Source organism: Hyperolius riggenbachi, chromosome 11 (assembly GCF_040937935.1).
Source record: "Hyperolius riggenbachi isolate aHypRig1 chromosome 11, aHypRig1.pri, whole genome shotgun sequence".
Lineage (NCBI taxonomy): Eukaryota > Metazoa > Chordata > Amphibia > Anura > Hyperoliidae > Hyperolius > Hyperolius riggenbachi.
In genome coordinates this window covers 136,846,921-136,867,748 of record NC_090656.1, presented here as the reverse complement: position 1 = coordinate 136,867,748, position 20,828 = coordinate 136,846,921, and the positions used below count along the sequence as shown (strand labels likewise).

Below are 20,828 nucleotides of genomic sequence, written 5' to 3'. Positions count from 1 at the left end.
AAGAGATGAAAAAATAACGAATGGCCACACCCCCTTTCTTCCCTGGTGAATTGTGATTTGGAGAAAAACTAACTACTAACTATCACTTATTTATCTCATACTTATCTCACATTTATCTCTTGCATTTCTCTCTGTCGATATTTTCCCCTATACTTCTGGAGAATTGCTATTTGGAGATATCACAGGAGGTAAATTACCTCCCAAGAGATAAATAGGTTGGTAACTTTTGGTGAATTGACGCCAATGTATTATAAAGCATACACAAGCAACATCAAAACAAACAGGGATCACAAGTGAAAGCCCTCCTACACTTTGGTACAGTTCAGAATCCCAATCACTCAATGAATGAATCCATTTTGATGTACAAGAGCCACTTGGTGCTCATGAATTGTCTCCCAGTAATCATTAACATGTCTAATGAAAGTAGGAGAGCTTTCGGCATCTGTTCAGCCCGCTGATAGTGTGATGGGAATCCTCTGCCCATAGTGAAAGTCTGTGGGTTGTTTTGTAGGCATGTTGGAGTGTTTATGATGTCCAGCAAATACATGTGCCTGGTATAGATCGACTGGAAATTTCCAGTGGTTCGATAATTTACAACATGTCCGATCTGCTTCCAAGCAAGAAAGGAATCGATTTTGAGATCAGTACTGCACAAAACCGATCCCTTTCTTGATTGGAAGCAGATTGGACAGGTTTGGAATTTTTGAATGATGGGAAATTTCCCCATTGATCTGATGGGAAAAGTGCATGGTGTGTACCGGGCATTAATGTCAGTTATCCTGGGTAAGTCTATATTTCTATAGGACAAGTTTTTTTTCAATCTGTAAAACAGCATATAATTTATCAGCATGAAATTATGAGTTAATAGACATCAAACATGGCATGTATGTGACTTGCAATTCTTCTAGACCAGGCTTTCTCAACCAGGGTTCCTTGAGTACTCTACAGGGGTTCCTTGGCATTTCCCCCCATCGTGGTGGAAGTATATAGAGCACACTACAATAGGTGGTACTGTAACAAAAAGCACTAATTTGGGGGGTCAGGAGACCGTATAATGAGTGGCAGTGTAATAGGAGGTAGTGAAATAAACAGCTACACATACTTTTAAAAACCATGCCTCCTGCAAAATAACTGCAGGGGTTCCTTGAGATCAAAACATTGTTTTCAGGGGTTCCTTGGGATCAAAAAGTTATTTGCAGGGTTCCTCCAGGGTAAAAAGGTTGAGAAAGGCTGTTCTAGGCAATCTAACAGTCCTACAGTCTGAACCTTTTGATATACTTATGTATTATCTCTTACTGCAATGTTTCAATTTTTATCAATGTAACTCTGGCTCTGTAGACAAATGCATATTTGTGGACTTTGTGGCGTTTTAACCAGCTTCCCATTATATTTATTATCATTATTATTTTTTATTAATATTATTAATTTATATAGCGCCAGCATCTTTCGTGGCACTGTACAACAACATACAGGGAATACACAATACAAAATAAACAATACAACAATGAATACAAGACGAGAGTGGATAACAGCTAATGCAGTGAACAAATTAACTACATATTTTACACAGGGGTTGGAGGTATGTACACCCATTACACAGCATTGTGAGACAAAAGGGGAGGAGAGCCATGGCCAAAAAGCCTTACAGTCTACAGTTTTAAGGTATAGGACAATAGGTAAAGGGAAACTGTGTATGGGGTGGTAGAAATGGTGGTCAGTGGGCAAGGTGTCCCAGGTAGGGGAGTATGCTTGCCTGAAGAGGTGAGTTTTCAGATTGCTCCTAAAAAGAGTAAGTGTGGGTGAGTGGCGGATGTGTTGAGGGAGAGTTTTCCAGACGAGGGAGAGGATTGAGAGAAGTCTTGTAAGCGGGAGTGTGAAGAGGTGACCAGGGAAGAAGACCGAAGGTTATTGTTAGTAGAGCGGAGATTGTGTGTAGGATGATATCTGGAAATAAGTTGATTTAGATAGGAAGGAGCTAGGTTGTGGAGAGCTTTGTAGGCAAGAGTTAAGGCCCATACACACGTCTGATTTTTTTAAACGACGGGTCGTTTGGACGTCCCGTCGTTCAGTCGTCCAGACGTCAAATCAGGCGTGTGTACAGTCCGTCGTTTGGCTGATAAGACTGGTCTTGAGCGATCCGCCTGGCGGATCACTCAAGATCAGTCTTAACAGCTGAACGACGGACTGTACACACGCCTGATTTGACGTCTGGACGACTGAACGACGGGACGTCCAAACGACCCATCGTTTAAAAACATCAGACGTGTGTATGGGCCTTAAGGATTTTCATTTGTATCTTTTGTGTAACTGGCAGCCAGTGAAGGGACTGTCAGAGGGGGATTGGGCTGGAGAAGCAGTAGGAGAGGTGGATGAGTCATGCAGCAGAGTTCATAATGGATTGTAACAGGACTTAACGGTTGGGAGGGAGGCCGCAGAGCATTGCAATATTCTAGTCTTGAAATAATCAGGACATGCACCTGAAGTTTTGTAGTGACTGTTAGTGATGATCGTAACCAACAGATTACGATTTAGCTAAATTTTGCAAACAGTACATTTTCACAATTATGCTTATATGTAATTACGATTTGCAAATTCATTTGATTTCATGTAGTCATCCGTAATTTTGCATGAAATTTTGTGTAATTTCATGCCAACTTTAGCAGTGAATACAAAGTCCCCATACATGCTATTGAAACCACAGTTGCTACATATGTTAAGAATAGTAGGTACAAGTCAAAAAAATAATTTTTCAAAAAGACCTTATAGTTTTTGAGAAACTCGATTTTAAAAATGCAAGTCAAAAATGGTTTTTAAACTTAGAAAAATTACAGTTTAAAAACCATTTTCTTTGCATTTTTAAAATCAAGTTTCTTAAAAAACTACAAGGTCTTTTTGAAAAATTATTTTTGTGACTTGTACCCACTATTTCAGTCATATGTAGCAGTTTTGGTAGCAATAGCATGTTTGGAGGCTTTGCTATTAACCTCTAAACTCGGCACAAAATTATGCAACATTTCACAAAAAATTATGCAAAACTTTGAAATACTACTATTACATAAGAAATGAATTACGATTTTCTCTGAAATTTCACATTAAGATTATGATGCATAATTGCGAATTTTGATCATATGCAAAATTTCAGCCCACCACTTGTGACTGTCCTGTGTGAGAAAAGGGCGGATGCGGGAGATGTTTTTTAGTTGGCGTTGACAAGAGGAGGATAGTTTGTCAATGTGTGGTTTGAGTGAGACACTGGAGTCCAGTATTACATCTAGGCAGCGAGCCTGGGAGACAGGTGTTATGGAAGTGTCATCAACAGAAATAGTGATGTCAGGCAGGGGCATTGAATTGTGAGGTGGGAGGATAACCATTTCAGTCTTGTCCATATTGAGTTTTTAGAAAACAGGACATGAACGAGGCGATTGCATTGAGACAGTCAGAGACACAAGCTATTAAGATATTCAGGTCAGGTGCTGAAATGTAGATCTCGGTATTGTCAGCCTATAGGAGAAAGGGAAAGTAGAGAAAGGGAGAGGTCCAAGGACCAAGGACTGAGCTTTGGGGAACACCAACAGTGAGGGGACGTGGAGGGGAGGTGGTACTTGAGTGGAGAAAAGAGTAGAGGGTGGTCCACTGTGCCAAAAAAGTGGAAGAGAGCTCTAGGAGGATAAGAGTAGAGTAGAGGCCTTTAGATTTAGCAGTTCCCATTATATTTATACCTAAACTGTGTGCCAGCCTATACAACACAGCTTTACAGTGGACTTATCAGGGCCTAATTTAAAGTAGCCTGAGCTAATTCAGGTTTATAATGCCTCTGCATTCCTAAAGAAGCTTTACTTTTTTCATTCTTATTTATAAAGGGTAAGACAAGCACAGACATAAGATTTTTAATGTATGTTTTTAGCAACTTTTGAATTTTGGGAAAATAGGTGGACTGTGCACCACACTCCCTCTCCATTTTCCCCACAGAGCTTTGGGTTCTTTTTCACACTTCGCTGCCATCCTGCTGTGAAGCTTTTGGTTCAGACAAATATTGTGCCACTGTATTTTCCAACTATCTCACCAATGTGCAAATGAGGGGAGGATGGTGCACTGTCCTATAGCATAAAGGTGATTTTATTGGGGTCATGCTAACAGCTGGTGTGAATCAGATTTCATTAGGGAGATATATTGGCCATGTAGAGATGGGACGAATCCAAAATTTCTTTGAATCCAAATCCAAAAAGGTTCTCGGATATCTCGAACCTTTTGAATCTTCAATCTTACAAATCCTGTCAATTCAAAGGAAATGTACTATTTTTGAACAAAGCTCTTGAGGAAGGTAAATCAACCCTGGCCTTTGAAATGTCAGATCTCAGTATGTAAGGCGATGACACTGATCAACATCATCAGCACAAGGACTAGGAGGAGATACCAGTCAAACACCACAAAGCTACATGATAGCCACTGTGCAGCAGCATCCCCCCACCCCTTCCGATCGCCGTCGGCGACATTACTGTCTACTAAAGTGTACAGACTCCAGTTCAGATAAAAGTTTTTTGTAAGACCACAATAAATAATTTTAAAACTTTATCCACATTTAATGTGATCTTTATCAATGCAAATGAAAAGCAAAACAAATCTGTAAACCAAAAAAATAAAAACAAAAGTTTGCTTTCTTAAAACAGAAATAATTTGCGATAATTTAGGTTGGAGTGAGCTTGAGATGTCTCCCAAATGCATCACTGCTGAATATATGCAAATTAACCATTGTTACCCTTAGAAGCTAAACACACCTCCAGAACCGCTGGAATGCAATGATGTGTCAGCTTGTTAATGATGTGTCAGCTTTTAGGACCATTGTAGCCCCTCACCCACTCCAATGAGTTCTGGTTCACCATGAGCTTGCTGGTTAGTCTGAACCAAAAAAATACAAAGGGAAAAAATATAAAAAAAAATAAAATGTACAGTAAGCTGGTTGCACATCCTTAAAATAGTACTTTGTTTTTAACTTATTTGATAGTATTTGGCCTCCCTTCCTCACAAAGCATTGCACATTTCCTTCTGTTTTAAGAAGGCAATTACACCAAGCTTTGCTTTTTTAGTAGGAGGGCTTTTGGTTCCTTTTATCCCCCTATACATTCCTAGTAGTTTGGGCCGCCCTGAGCTGCTTGGTTACTCTGCTGTTCCTCACAAAGGTGCTCCAAATCGATCATATGGTAAAGGCATCTATTTGCACAGCTCTATTCACATCACCCCACAGATTTTGTATTGGATTTTAGTTTGGACTCTAGCCTTTTATTGTTTTCTTCTGGTGATGCTACTTTTTTGTTGATTTGGATGTATGCTTTGAGCCATTGCAGCTATCTAGCAGATGCCCAAAGGTTTTGGGCCAAAAGTGACTGGTATTTGGAACTGTACATAATTCCTTCAACATTGATTTACTCCCAGGTCCAAATGAAGAGGAAAAACTTCAAAGCATGATACTGCCACCACCGTGCCTCACTAAGGATACAAAGTTCTAATGGTGGTGCAAAGTGTTGCTTTTGTGCAAATTAAGTGTCAAATTTCTCATGTGCTTTTAGGAGACTTGATTTTTTTTTTTTTGAAAGGTTTTTTGGGGCAGGCCTGGATGTTTCCATCTTGTAAGCTTGTCCCATAGTCCAGACTTAGGGAGAATACGGAAGATTGTTGTCATATGTAGTACACAACCAGTACTTGATAGAAATTCGCTGGGCTCCTTTAGTGTTTCTGTAGGTCTATTGGCAGCTTCCCTGATCAGTTTTCCTCTTGTTTTTTTCATTAACTCTAGAGTCCAGTTTTTGACAACAGCATTGTTTTCCCATTTTTTTCTCCACTTTTTGATGAAAGGCTGCACTGTGTTCCATGACATATTCAAAGCTGTAGACATTTTTGTACATTTTTCCTGACTGATACACCTTTCAACAATGAGACACTTTGATGCTTTGTAAGCTCTCTGTGAACCTTGGCTTTTGCTGTAGCAGACAACTGATTAACTCCAAATAAAGTTCCTCACATTTACTCAGTCTTGTCAATTGATGGCAGGTGTGTACCCAAGAAGAGTGAATGCTGTAATTAAACTAAAAGGTGCTTAAACAAAATGTTAGTTTAAGGGTGTGCATACATATCCATCAGCTTACTGTACGTTTATCTTTTTATTTTTTCCTCTACAGAGGAAACAGATTAGTTTGTTTATTACTCCATTGTGTTGAACAAGTTATGGGTTGTATTAAAGGTGGGAAACGTTTTAAAATGATTTATTGTGGTCTCATTTTTACAGCACAAAAACCTGACATTTTAACAGGGATGTATATACCCTGATATCCACTGTATATAAATAGTAGTAATGAGTTCATGAGAGATAAGACCTTCATGTGTCATTAGGCAATGCAACTCCCCACTGTGAATCTAGCCTTAAGCTGGCCACTAACGGTCCAATTTCTAGCAAAAAAATCGTTCGGGCGATCAGAAATTCTGATCGGATTGGTTGTAAATAATCTCCATTGGTGGACACAATCAATTATGAACGAGTGAAAAAGATGTCGCCCGAATGAATTTTGGTCGAACGAAAATCTGGATTTTCTTGGTGGTCGTGATAGATAGGAAGCAAAGATTGGTTAGTTGATGGTGTAGTGAACGATTTTTCGTCCGGTCAGAATTTTCGAACGCTCGAATGATTTTTCGCTAGAAATTGGACCGTTAGTGGCCAGCTTTAAAGAGGAACTTTACCAAAATGTAGTAGGGGGGAAAAATAACATTGCAAAGAAGTTAAAAAAATATAGGATAGATCAAGAAATTATTGATGCGGGGCGTGTAATTTGTTCATGTTGTTTGATCCACTGTGAGCCTGCAGGTCAATTTATTTACTTCTGCAAACATGATAAACCAAACAGCAGAAACTGCCCATATCTATAAATAAACCGAATAACAATGTGTTAAGCTAAAAAGTTTTTGGTTTGTTTTTAAATATATATGCACAACTTGAGATACTGTTTGCTTAGCAGTTGGCAACAGCTGTTATCTCCCGAAACGAGGTTCATAGACAGGAAACTGTCATGACATGACATCACACTGTGGGAGGGGCTTTAGCTCATTATCAGCCACACAGACATCTATTTGAGAAAAAGTAAAGATTTCACATGGGAAAGTGGCATTGGCTACTGGTTAGAATGGTTTGTTAAAGATGAACTCTAGTGAAAATAATGTAATGAACAAAAGTGCTTAATTTTTTACAATAATTATGTATAAATGGTTTAGTAAGTGTTTTCACATTGTAAAATCTTTCCTCTCCCTGATTTACATTCTGACATTTATCACATGGTGACATTTTTACTGCTGGCAGGTGGTGTCAGTGGACGTAGCTGCATGCTTTTTTGGCAGTTGGAAACAACTGTTATTTCCCACAATGCAAACAGGCTCCCACAGTGTGATGTCAGCACCATGGTCCTGACAAAACACTGTGGGAGGGGTTTCAACACAATATCAGCCATACAGAGCCCCAGATGGTCCGTTTGAGAAAAGGAACAGATTTCTCATGGGAAAGGGGGTATCAGCTACTGATTGGGATGAGGTTCAATTCTTGGTCACAGTTTCTCTTTAAATATTGGGTTAATATTCCTCTTTAATGCTTCTACACTTATTCCAGCATCCTCAAAAAGCCTTTGTAGCTTTGGTTAGTTAAACAACGTGTGTAATTCCAACAGACTACTAACAGCGTAAATCCAGAACCTCCTGTATTTAGCTACTATATCTGCCTGGAGTTCAGACCATTGAGAGGTCAGGGGATGAGCATTAGCAGAAATTTTTGTTCAGGGCAATTTTTTCAATCATTCTTTTCTTCTCTCCCAGGACACAGTATCTTGAAGGACACAAGTTCTGTCATCAGAACCTAAGAAGACGTGAAGTCCCCTGCATGTGCTGATGAGTGGGCCAATGAGGAACTGGTCCTAGAAACCAAAATGGGGGCAGAAGGAAAAAGCAATGGTATATGCCCGTACTGGGACATTATAAAATATCCATTTACCATTTTCCTTGATGAATGACTGTCTTGGGCTATACATGTTATATGTTATTTGAAACTATGGGAAGACGGGGAGTTTAGTGAAGGCTGGTCTAACCCTTTCAGGGGCGATACTCATTGATCGAACTGGGGTATCCCCTGACGTGCCAAACCAAACAAAGGCAGGCCAAAGAACATGATACAGCTTTCTACTGTTTACAAAAAAAAGACTGTGGGAAAGGGCTGTGTATTTATTATGAAGTCAAATAAATAAAAAGAAAAGGACTGTACAATTGCACACAACTCGGCCTCTTCCAGTCATTACATCTGCTGCTAACCTGCTAATAAGAATTGTTGCTATGAAGAGTCTATTGCAGTCTGAAGATTAAATGTTACGTACAGAAAACAGAGTTTAGAGCTTGTAATGTTCAATGGAGTAAACCTGATCTGTTACAAAATGAATTATAAGTTGTACCAGAGTGTTATGTAATACAGTAATCTACAAGATCTCAATATATTTGCAGATAAATCTTATAATGATCCAGATGACCTAACTCATACCTCATACCTAAAGGTCAGTATTTGCTAAATGATGCAGCCAGGTCAAGCATTGTTTGTGAAACTCCTGACTTGTCATGGTTAAAGTAAACTTTACTCAAAGGTAAAATAGACCCCCAAAACCCTCTTACACTGTCAGCTGTGTCAGGTGTTAGATACTCAACCTTCCCACACTACTCTGTATGGACCCTGAATCTTCACCACTTCCTGGTTATATGTAGAGTGCTCCAGTTCTCCAATTTCTGAGTGGAAGCCTGCAGACCTGAGGGTGGTTGGGTATGCAAATCTGGAAACTCTAAGGTTCGTATATGAGTTCTAAGAAATCCTGGATGGTCATACAGAAATAGTAAGGGTTAGCGTCTTTCATAGCCACCACTTGATAGTTGATCTTACGTGTCCTGAGGGCAAAAGGTGTGTGTGTGGGGGGGGGAGGGGGGGTGGAATAGAGGGTGTTGGAGGTTAAGTTAAAGAAGATGCACTATGACGAAAAATTTAAACTATGTGCAAACATATACAAATAAGAAGTACACTTTCTCCAGAGTAAAATAAGCCATAAATTACTTTTCTCCTATGTTGCTGTCACTTACAGTAGGTAGTAGAAATCTGACAGGTTTTGGACATCTCTTCATAGGGGTTTCTCAGGGATTTATTTATTTTCAACAGCACAAAGGCCCAGTGCACACCAAAAACCTCTAGCAGATCTGCAAAACGCTAGAGGTTTTTGAAGCAGATATCAGAGCAATTCTAGGCAAGTTTTCTAAACATGCCTAGCATTTTTTGGAGCGTTTTTGCGTAGCAGATTACAAATATTGTTACAGTAAAGCTGTTACTGAACAGCTTCTGTAACAAAAACGCCTGGAAAACCGCTCTAATCTAGCGTTTTTCAGAGAGGTTTTCCACTTTCCTATACTTTAACATTGAGGCAGAAACGTCTCAGAAATCTCAAAAATGCAGCAGCCCCTGAGTTTGCGTTTGTGGAAAAAACAACCCGCTCTGGTGTGCTCCGTCCCATTCACTTTCATTAGCCAAGCAGTTTTCCCCCTGCAAGCATTTTAAAAAACGCTTCAGAACCGCTCTGGTGTGCACCAGCCCTTAGTGAATGGCAGTTGCTCTGTCCAACTGCCAAAAAAAATGTGTAGTGAGCAGGGAAGCTGGACAGCATCATTGTTTAAATCCTTTTTAGGGAATATCTTTATAAAGAATAAAAGCCTTGCTGAGAATCCCCTATGGAGAGATGGACTAGTCCAAAACCTGTCACTTCTGTCAGATTTCTACTACCTACCGTAAGTGACAGCAACATAGGAGAAAAGTAATTTATGGCTCATTTTACTCTGGAAAAAGTACTTATTATTTGTCTATGTTTTCACTTATTTTAAATTTTACAATTTTTCGCCATAGTGCCCCTTTAACTTCTGCAGAAACTTCTATCTTCCTGGTTGTAACACCAAAGCATATGATACTTTCTGAACCACTCACCTGGAACAAACACATAGATCATGGGAGTTAGCAGAGAGCCTGGACAAGAAGATTGGTGTATTTTTTCATAAGAGCTTAGTTTTCTGAAAATGGGGATGCAAAGACAGAACTACGGTATACTGATTCAACTAGAATCTGATGCTGACACTTCACCATTTGCTTCCTATTATCATTCTCTGGCCTCTATAGTGGTGCAAAGGTTGATTACGCTGGTATATAATTTTTGTTGTTGCTTAATTTGAATATCCAGAAGTTCAGCCAGAATCACACCTCTGCAGAGCTTACATAGGTCATGATGGCCTATTGGATCTGCTGCTAAAGAGAAACTAGATAATTTGAGGGAGGGTCTGCTGTATAGGGAAGATGAAAACTGCTGCTCAAGGAGGGTAAGTGTATATTAAAGATAGGTCCTGCTGCACATGGTGGTTGCACTTGGAAGGGAGTGTCTGCTGCACATAAAACTGGAGACTCCAGAGGAAGGCAAGAAAGTTGGTGGGCAAAAAGTATAAATGTGGTCCTACCACTCTGTGTTTTCTTCCAGCTTTGGTGAGGGTTTTAATATTTAAACCATGATAGCATGTGCAGAAAGCATACTTCTTTCTATATCTATCACCATTACATTACATAGCACTCACCAAACTACCAGAAACTTATATTATGGAGGGCTCCAGTACTCTTTCCTCTTTCCAAAGCTCTTAAATGCTCTTTTCAACATTTCAGGACTCATCCATAACAAAATAAGAGCAGATGTCTTCTCACAGTGTAGTACATAAGATGCAAAAAATAAACATGCATATCATTTGGTGAGTATAGCATAGAAAACAATGTAATTTCTGCCCATCCAGTGTGATACTTCCAGCAGGACTTCATCAGTAGCTGTTTGGATTCCATTTGTGAAAATTTCTCCTCATTTTCTGATTTCAAAGACAATGCTTGATTGCACAGGACATGATGATGTTTCCCAACAAGGATCCACACAGCGCTAACATCTTGATACAGTATAAATGTCAAGCTCATCCTAATCAACATTCAAAGTTAAAATAAAGATTTTTTTTCCTGCAGTTCTACTTTTTGTCTGTTACATCAAATTCACTTGAAGTGATGGATAAGGGGACAAGGGTAAATTTACTGATAACCCTAGTCAAACCTTAACCGTAAACCGCGCTGAGTCATATAAGAAAACTGAAGTGAGAGAGAAATGGAGGCCATTACCTGTATAAAAAGGCTAGTTGCCTGTCTATCAAGCTGATCTTTTGCCTTTAATATTTTCTGAATCACTAGTCGCAACAAATATGGATAAAATATGACCTGACTCCACTACACAAATACAAGACAAATACCTTTTTTGCAAGACAAATAACATGTATATTACACTTTACAAACTCATAGAACCAGAGCTACAGCAACTAGGACACACTCAGAAGGCAGTAGCAGTGTTAGGGAATCTTGCCCAATGACTCCTACTGAATAGGTGCTGGCTTACTGAAGGAAGAGCCAAGATGTGAACTCAGAGGCAGAGCCCTTAACCAGGACACTTTTCAGCCATTAGCTAGATGCTAAACAACAAAGGACAAATGAGTGCCCTGAGCTTACCAGCATGGGCACTGATTGGTTGTTTCCCCCACTCCCCTCTTCCTACAATAGAACAAGCTGCTCAGCTATAGCTATAGTGTATCTGTACAGCGATCACTCAGAATGGAAAACAATGATCATTCAAAGGAACCTACATTGGCCATCTGTAAGTAGCTTTAGGCAACATACATTTCCCCAATGAACAGTTTACAGATGTTCATAAACGAACAAGAATCAGTAAAAGGAATATAGACTGAGGATTTAAAACTTCCAGAGCCCTTATAAGACTCGACAAACATCACAGCGCATGAATAGCTGCAAGACTGGCCTGAAGGTGAGTCAAGTCTATGCCTGTCAGACAAGGAGGTGTCATTGCAAAATGTACTGTATGTCCTGCAGCCAATGGGACTAAAGTAATGCAGCAGTAATAGGCAGAGCAGAGCTCCACTGACCCAGAAGCTGTGATGATGTGGAGAACTCATTTTAGTTTGGTGTCTGCCGAGCTTGATGTGTAATGAAAAAATCATTACCGAGCAGAACTCCTGTCTGTGATCTTCCTGAAGTGACACTACACAACACCCTGCTGTGCAGCATTTTATTTATTCAGCAGCATTTAGGTGCCATGATCTTCATGAAGAAGCTAACGTTTTCCAGCAGTAGGAAAATGTGACCTGGCATGAAATGGCCTGAACTCTTTATATAGCAGTATATCATATATAACATCAACAAGGCACAGTATCTAAGTTCAGCGTAGATTCAGCACCACCGATGTATAATCAGGTATTTTATTGTATCATTACAGGAGATAAGACAGAGGCAATAAGGCAGCGACAGACCACTCCGTTGTTAAAGCGGACCTGAACTCAGAACGTACTCTCTGCTCTAAAAGATACGCAACTGATAACCTTTAAACAAAAAACATTACTTTGTTACAGCCGATACAAATCCAAAAATAAATCACTGTTTCTACTTCCTTATTTATGAAAGCAGACATATTGTTAACATTCTGTGCTTTCAAATGAGCTTATCTGCCATCTCTGCTATGGCAGTCATGTGACATGGGAAGAGATCAAATTACAACTTGTGATTAGATACAAATGAGGAGGAATTAGACAGGCTAAACTTTCTAAACACATACAGGGTGCATTTCTCTATATTTATCTATATTTCTCTATATTTTCCTTCTGTCCTGTGCAAGAGTTCAGGTCCAATTTAAGCTGCATACCATTGTTGGGTCCTCTTGGGGTACGAGGACTAAGTCTTAGCACTCCACTTGTTTCTTTATGCCAGCTGGGTGCTCCAGAACTTTGGATTACTAAATGTAGATTCTCAGTGTATCTTCTTATACCACATTACAGCAATTTTGTGTTAATATAATGACCTCACACAGTTCACATAGGTAAACATTTTATAACCAGTTCTTTAAGTATCAAACGTGACTAATGTGTAGTGCATGAACACACATACACATTCACATCTGCATACACTGGCACACATGCACATACACAGGCAAATACACACACATAGCACCAGCACATGTTGTACATAGTTAAAGCATTACTGAAGAGACTGGAAAAAAGTTAGATACAAAGTTAATTGGAAACACAGCCAAATTGTGTACAGGCCTGTATGTCCTTATGGGATCCACCATTTTCTCCATGGAGAGACCGCAGTTGCAGCATTTTGAAACTCCCGGCAGTGCCCCACACCCTGTAGAGTAACTAAGGAGCTTGGGGCCCCAGTGCCAGTTTTACATTGGGCAGCAAGCACTCTAATGATCTGGAGCCCAAAAACCTATCATTACAGCTGCAGTGTCAGAGAGGTGTAATCAGTGTAAGAGCTTGTTCACACTAGGGGCGTTTTTGCCATTTTTAAAGCGCTGGCGATTTTCAAAATCGCCCTTAAAGTGCTTGTGCAATGATTCTCTATGAGAAAGTTCACATCTGAGTGGTTCGTTTCCAAACCGCTCAGAAAAGCGGGGCATGGGCCATTTTTGAGGTGATTTTGCATCAATCGAAGGCTTCGGAAAACGCAAAATGCTCACAAAATCGCTTTGAGCAGTATACATTGTATTTATTATTTTCCAGATCACACGCAATCGCTGTGCAAAATCACTTAGAAAAGCGCTTAACAAAAACGTCCAACGCACAGAAATAGACAAAAAAAGTGTCAAAAAAACAGCCAAAGCGAACGCGATTGGAGCGCAATGTGAATGAGCCCTAAAGAAGCAGTTTGTTAAAGAGACACTGAATCGAAAAAAAAATTATGATATAATGAATTGGTTGTGTAGTACGGATAATTACTAGAATATTAGAAGCAAAGAAAATATCCTCATAATTTTATTTTCAGTTATATAGTGTTTTTATAACATTGCATCATTCTCTAATATTTGCAGTTTCCCCACTACTCAGCATTCTAAATGATTTTTTACAGAACAGGCTGTGAACTTTTGACTTGTCCTGAACTGTTCTCTGCAGAAGAAAAAGCCTGACAGCTGAGATAATAAACTTCAAATAACAGAGCTCTCTGCAACTTTGAAAGTCATGGAGCTGAATGGCTTGTTTTGCATAGATAACAACTAGAGTGTCTTAACTCTTCCTGTACTGGAAACCATATTAGACTTATGTCTCTGCTCCCAATGTTTTATTTCTTAGCTGTACTACACATACAAATCATTATATCTTTTTTTTTCACTTCAGTATCTCTTTAAGGATTACGACTATGCAACACCAATAAAAAGCAAATAAGATGGATGAAGGAGGACCTCCAATGGCACACTTTTAGAAACCTCCCAGATGGGCAGGTTCATTTAATATATTTTCATATTTTGGTGCTGAGTCAAACTATACAACATTTAAACTATTGCAAGCGTCTGTACAGTGCTGACAATGATGCATTACTATCTTCTAAATTTACTAGAAAGGGTGGATCATAACTATTTCTGAGCATAATTTACAAGGATTCTCCAGGGCTGCACTTGAGTGAAGACTATGAATGACCATGTAACTCTTGCATGGATTAAAAAAATAACCTGCGTCATATCAGAAAATAGGATCGCTAAATGGTCAGATAATTATTGGTTGTGTAATGGCAGTTGCACATTTCTGTCTGCTCAAATAGGATTTAGGGATTATTACCCACAGAAAAGCAAACTATCGCAGCAACACCTGCACGTCTGTCTTTGGTAAGTTTTATCACATTAATGATACTCAGCAGATATTTGCATCGATTAAAGGCCCATACACACGTCGGATTTTTCCGAACGACGGGTCGTTTGAACGTCCCGTCGTTCAGTCATCCGCACGCTAAATCGGGCGTGTGTACAGACTGTTGTTCGGGTGATAAGACTGGTCTTGAGCGATCCGCCCGGCGGATCTCTCAAAATCAGTCTTATCACCCGAACCACAGTCTGTACACACGCCCGATTTAGTGTGCGGACGACTGAACGACGGGACGTTCAAACGACCCGTCGTTCGGAAAAATCCGACGTGTGTATGGGCCTTTACACCACATCTGAAGATCTCTGTATACATATCTTGCAGCGATCTGTCTGCCTTTCATAGAATATGGGCTGATGATGAGGTCACACCAACACACTCTGTATGCAAAGCCTGTTATTTAGTTTTTAGCTTTTCAACACACTGGATGATTCCTGGAAAATTGTGCGTTCATTCACATGAAACTAGCTTGTAAGCGTAGAGTGTTGGATGATGCAGAAATACCTTTGGAGTTACACAGCTAGCTATCTCATTAGCATAGGTAGCTTTCTTGATTCACTTTGTAAACACCAAGCAGGAGGTGGTGTCAGAAAACAAAGTTTTCACACGGGACAAGGGACTGAGTGTTTGCTCATGGATCTGGGCATGTTTGAGTGCGTGTTTGTGTGTATGTATCCAAGGCCCCAGGGAGCAGATTGCTCTGTGAAAGGGTGTCTCCCACAACTAAAACTCAAATGCACACCTCCCTAGCTGTCACCACAAATGGGTACCCACAGCTACTATACCTCTGACCTGCGCACATTCACTCATTATGTGTCATATGCCTTTAATAACAGTGTGCAAAGGATGCTGTTTTAGAGTGACACTGAAGCGAAAATAAACTTATGAGATAACGCTTTATATATGTAGTATGGATAATTATTAGAATAATAGTAACAAAGAAAAGAGTCTCATATTTTTATTTTCAGTTATATAGCTTTATTTATAACGTTGCACCATTCTGTCATATTTGCTGTTTAGAAACCACACTCTGTATTTTACGCTGCAAAACAGAGCAGAACTAATGACCCTTTGCACTTTCCTGCAGGAAAATCTTAACTCTAGCTGTCCCTCACTGTGTCTTGGCTGTTTAAGCTATTTAGAAAACAGGGCTTAGTTCGTCCAAATTAGTGGAATAGTTCATAGAAGCTCTTTTGCATAAATAACATTGCAAGTGTTTTTAACTGTTCCTGTACTGGAAAACGACATGAGACTTTTTTCTTTGCTACCAATGTTCTATTTGTTATCTGTACTACGCATAAAATACATTATCTCATGAGGTTACTTTTGCTTTAGATTTGCTTTCAGATATTGTGCTGTTCTAAATGAGAGAGCCATTTGTAATCATTTAATACACACTGTAATGTACGATCCTCCATTATCAGACTGCTGTTGTTGTGTTGCACCTGGTGGAAAGAAAAGTGAAATTTAAAGCCGTCGTCATTCTGCTGCAGATCAGCAAATCGGAGCCTCTGATTGACTGATCTGTAAGTCGCCCAGATTCACTTCCTCCAGTAATTATGAATTAATATTATGGATTCAGGAACAGAGGAAGTACAGTTACAAGTAATGCTAACATGAACAGCTGAACACTGCATTATATATTTAGCGTCACCTTTATTTGCGCTGACAAAAGATCACTGTGCTCCTGCAGTCAATTTATCAAAGCAGTCCTCTAGCAGAAACATATGGTTGTTTCTTTCTGCCTCCAGAGCTGATGGACAGCTTTTATGTGTTCCTGTGTGACGTACGCAGCTTGGCTGCCGTAGTGCTGCCAGGAGAAAGCTTCTGCTTCAAGAGCAGTGGCCTAGCCTAATACTTACGTGTGCGTGCATGCAGAGGTTTAGCAGTAGCATATCAGCCGCTACAGGAATGATGGGGTGGCTAGGGGTCAGTATATCCCTAGTATATCCACACTGGCATATGTATTTTTCTCTACCATGTGGCCCCCAGAGAAGGATGTCAGGGAAAGGGGTGCAACAAGTACAAAGTGATGGGATTTGCTGAGCACACACAGATGCAGAGACTACAGGGAATAGAAAGTAACTATGGGGTGCATATACTGTACATCTCTGTTCTCTCACTGGATGCACTGTATGTTCTAACATTGCCATGCCCATTGTAGAGGGGAGATGGAGGATGGCATTGCACCAGCATGCATAGGCCTGTGCCTATCACAATTTTGCTATGAGGTCCCAAGCTTTCTAGTTAATCTCTACTTAAAGAGGGAAAGAATATAAATTACAAAGTGAAAAGTTAAAAAATAGATGACAGATCACAAAATTATTGCCATTCGCCATGTAATTTGTTCATGTTTTTTGACCCACAATAAGCCTGCATGTAATCATTTTTACTACTGGGAGACATAAAAAAAAACAGACAGCACCAACTGCCATTATCTATAACCACATCCACTGATGTTGTTTTTTTATAGATATATACATATGCACAGAGAGAGATACTGTTTGCTTGGCAGTTGGAAACAGCCGTTATTTCCCACAATGCAACACTGTTCACCTACATGTCAAGCCCTAGGTCCTGACATCACGCTGTAGGAGGGGTTTCACCACAATATCAGCCATACCTATTCCCCTGATGATCCGTTTGAGAAAAGGTAAAGATTTCTTGTGGGAAAGTCGGTATCAGCTACTGATTGGGATGAGATTCAATCCTTGGTTACAGTTCTTCTTTAAAATGTAGCCCTTTTGACAATGCCTTGTACTTGCATAGTTGATTTTACCCAAACCCTTTTAAGATACTGTCATGACAATCCTAATATGGACAGTATAAACTGCCACTTTGTGGTTACTATAGCAGTGAGTTGTAATCTCTGTTATTTTCACTGCTCTGCAAGTACTCCCCCTCCACTCCCTATCACCTGTATACTGCATAGGAAATTAAAATGTAAACAATAGGAATGGCAAGTCTTTATTTTAAAATATAACTAAAATCAGGAACAAAAATTTACATTAACTACTTGCGTACCAGCAGTCTCTGCCTCCTTAAAGAGACACTGAAGCGAAAAAATATATATGATATAATGAATTGGTTGTGTACTATGAATAATTACTAGAAGATTAGCAGCAAAGAAAATATTCTCATACTTTTATTTTCAGGTATATAGTGTTTTTTCTAACATTGCATCATTCTATAATATGTGCAGATTACACAACACTCAGCATTCAAAATGAGTCTTTCAGAGCAGTCTGTGAACTAATGACCTCTCCTCTGGCAGAGAAAAAGTAAATAGTTAACTAACACTTGAGATAATAGAAGGCAGAAAACAGCCCTCTCCACGACTTTGAAAGTCGTAGAGCTTAATGGCTTTTTTGCATAGAGATAACAACTGGAGTTTCTTAACTCTTCCTGTGCTGAAAACAATTAGACTGATGTATCTGATCTTAATGTTTTATTTCTTAGCTGTACTACACATACAAATCATAATATCATAATTTTTTTTTTCCGCTTCAGTGTCTCTTTAAGGACCAGAGACTGCTGGTACGGTAAAATGTTGCTTACCGACGAATCGCTGCAATGATCCGCTGCTCTGTACCCGCCGCAGGTCTCTCTCTCTCTGCCGTCCCTATGATGGCAGAGCTGTGTGAGCAGGTCAGGAGCCGCTTGCATTGGCTCCTGACACTGCCCATCAATGTAGGTCAATGGGATTGGCTTACAGTGATGATAGGGTCAGGAGCCAATGAAATCGGCTCCTGACTGGCTCACACAGCTCTGGCGTCATACTAATGGCAGGGTGAGTGGGTTGCGGCAGGGACAGAGCAGCACGATTGCTGGGAGCGGCGGGACCGTGCGGCGATGATTGTTGAAATCTACGTCCTGTCAGAGCAGCTAAGCCACAAGCAGGAGATAGATTTCAACTGCGCTGGTCCAGAAGCAATTTTGAGGTCCAACAGATTTTAAATACTTTTAAAAGACGGTGTGGGTAAGCTGTGGTAAAATTGGCCAATCAAGATTGGATGTGTGCCTGCATCATAACAGTCATGTATTATTGCTAAAATTTAAAGGTGACACAGCTGAGAGTTGCTAAAAATATTAAAAACTAAAGATAAACAATACACTATACTGAGTGACGAGCGCTCATAAATATACTGTATAAAGATAAAATTCAGGAATATAACACATTTACATAATTTGAGAAATAACACATTCACATAGTTAAATTTGAAATATAACAATAAACACACATTGAGGCCCCAAAAGCTAAAAAAGAAGGAAAGGTAAGACCAAAAAATTGCATAGATTCCAAACAGAGCAGAAAGGAAACTTAGACCATGGCTCTGCTGTGTGGATGGACTGTATGCAGACCATTATATGACCAATAAATTGTTAGCAGAGCTATTTGTGCCACTAATTCAAGCTATTGTCATATATTCAGCTGTATCCTTTCATTAAGATAATATTTAAGATGAATTGCATAAATTGTAGGCAATAATATTCTCACCACTCCCAGATCCACAATAACAATCACAAAAGTCTGAGTCTTAATGACTCCATAGATAAAAGGTTTCTGATGGTAATCTATATTATGAATGGCAAAGAAGCAAAGAAACGCAATAATGAGGAGACTTTGGCTGTAAGATCATCTTGGACTCCATTTTCACATGCAGTTCAGAGGCACTAAAGTGAACTTAAATATTTTTTTAAAAGTTTAAATAAGGGGAGGTAAAGATGGACTTACCTCCTTCCAAAGGAAACTCAGAGATGATATAGGAAACTGTATCTCTCAATTGTCCAAAAATACATGTCTCAAAAAAATGCAATGCGTTTTTCTGGATTAAAATGTTTCTTCATCAGGCAAGTATAGAAAGTGAAATCTCATATGAGCTGTGATCTAGCCCAGTGCTGAGCTTGATCACAGCTCATACAATATTTCACTCTCTATCCTTGCCTGATGAAGCAGAATCCTAGTCCCAAGAAACGCTTTACATTTTTATGAGAGTTGTGTTTTTTGGATATTTAAAAAAAACTGTATCGTCTCTGAGTTTCCTTTGAGGTAGCCCACCTTTATCTCCCCTTTTTATACTGTTTTTAAATATTTTAGTTTATTTTGGTGCTTCTGAACCACATGGGTATTTGTTTCCGACCCTGATTGGAGGGTATACCCAGAGCAGGGACAAGGTCCTCCAGCACCCAAGGCTAAGACACCAAAGTGCGCCCCTCCATCTACTATGTATGTTGTGCCTTTGACTTATAGCATTTCAGTAGCTGTAGCAAAGGCCATCTTGTGCACTCCACTTAATGTTAGTGAATGGGGAGCAAGGACCACAGGAAATAAATAGCGGTCATGCTGTGCTGGCAATTTAGAGGGTGAGTGATAAAGAAGAGGCATACCTGGGACATGAGGAGGAACAGTGAAAGTTATGTGCTAGTGCTGAACCAGTGAACACTACCACAGGCGTGTTTTTCCTACTTTCATTTACAAGGGCTTTAAGGAAACTTGACGACATAAAGGAAAAAACGTATTATTTAAAAGGAAGACAAACAGAAAAAGCACTTCCCTGCCGAATACCTGTGCCAAACAGAGCCGAAGTGGACTCATATGGCCAGGGGTACCGCTACAGAAAGTTCTCTCATCCTGGTTCAAAGTTGCCACCATCAGACTGCATCAACACGTAACTCCGAGGTATGATGTCACTCACTATGCTTTTCCAGACCCTCCCACTTCACCAGGTGACTTAAGCCCTCACATCAAATAAACTGTATATGCTCTAAGGTGGCTACTTGCCTGGCTGTTGCGATGATTTTCTAGCTTTAATACCCTCTGACCCAAAACAAGAATGCAGATATGGTGTGTTCTGACCTCAGTTTCATTTCTTTAGCTGCATTCTTCGTGCTGGTGTGACTTAACAACTACCGAAGCCAAAAAACATCAGCATGACAGTTAAACAACTGGCACTTTTTAAAAGGGTGGCCTTTATCCCACTTCAGATTTCCTTTCAAAGTAACTA

The 20,828-nt window shown here is 39.7% G+C and overlaps 1 protein-coding gene across 9 annotated transcripts in view; it reads left to right on the top strand.

Annotated features, from left to right (window-relative positions):
• Positions 1 to 8,461, top strand: part of CHRM1 (cholinergic receptor muscarinic 1) — a 501,924-nt gene extending 493,463 nt beyond the window's left edge. For all 9 annotated transcript variants that reach the window (XM_068261097.1, XM_068261099.1, XM_068261096.1 and 6 more), the window contains one exon: positions 7,849 to 8,461. The gene's annotated coding sequence lies outside the window, so the exon portion shown is untranslated. The remainder of the gene's footprint in view (positions 1 to 7,848) is intronic.
• The last annotated feature ends 12,367 nt before the right edge of the window (positions 8,462 to 20,828 follow it).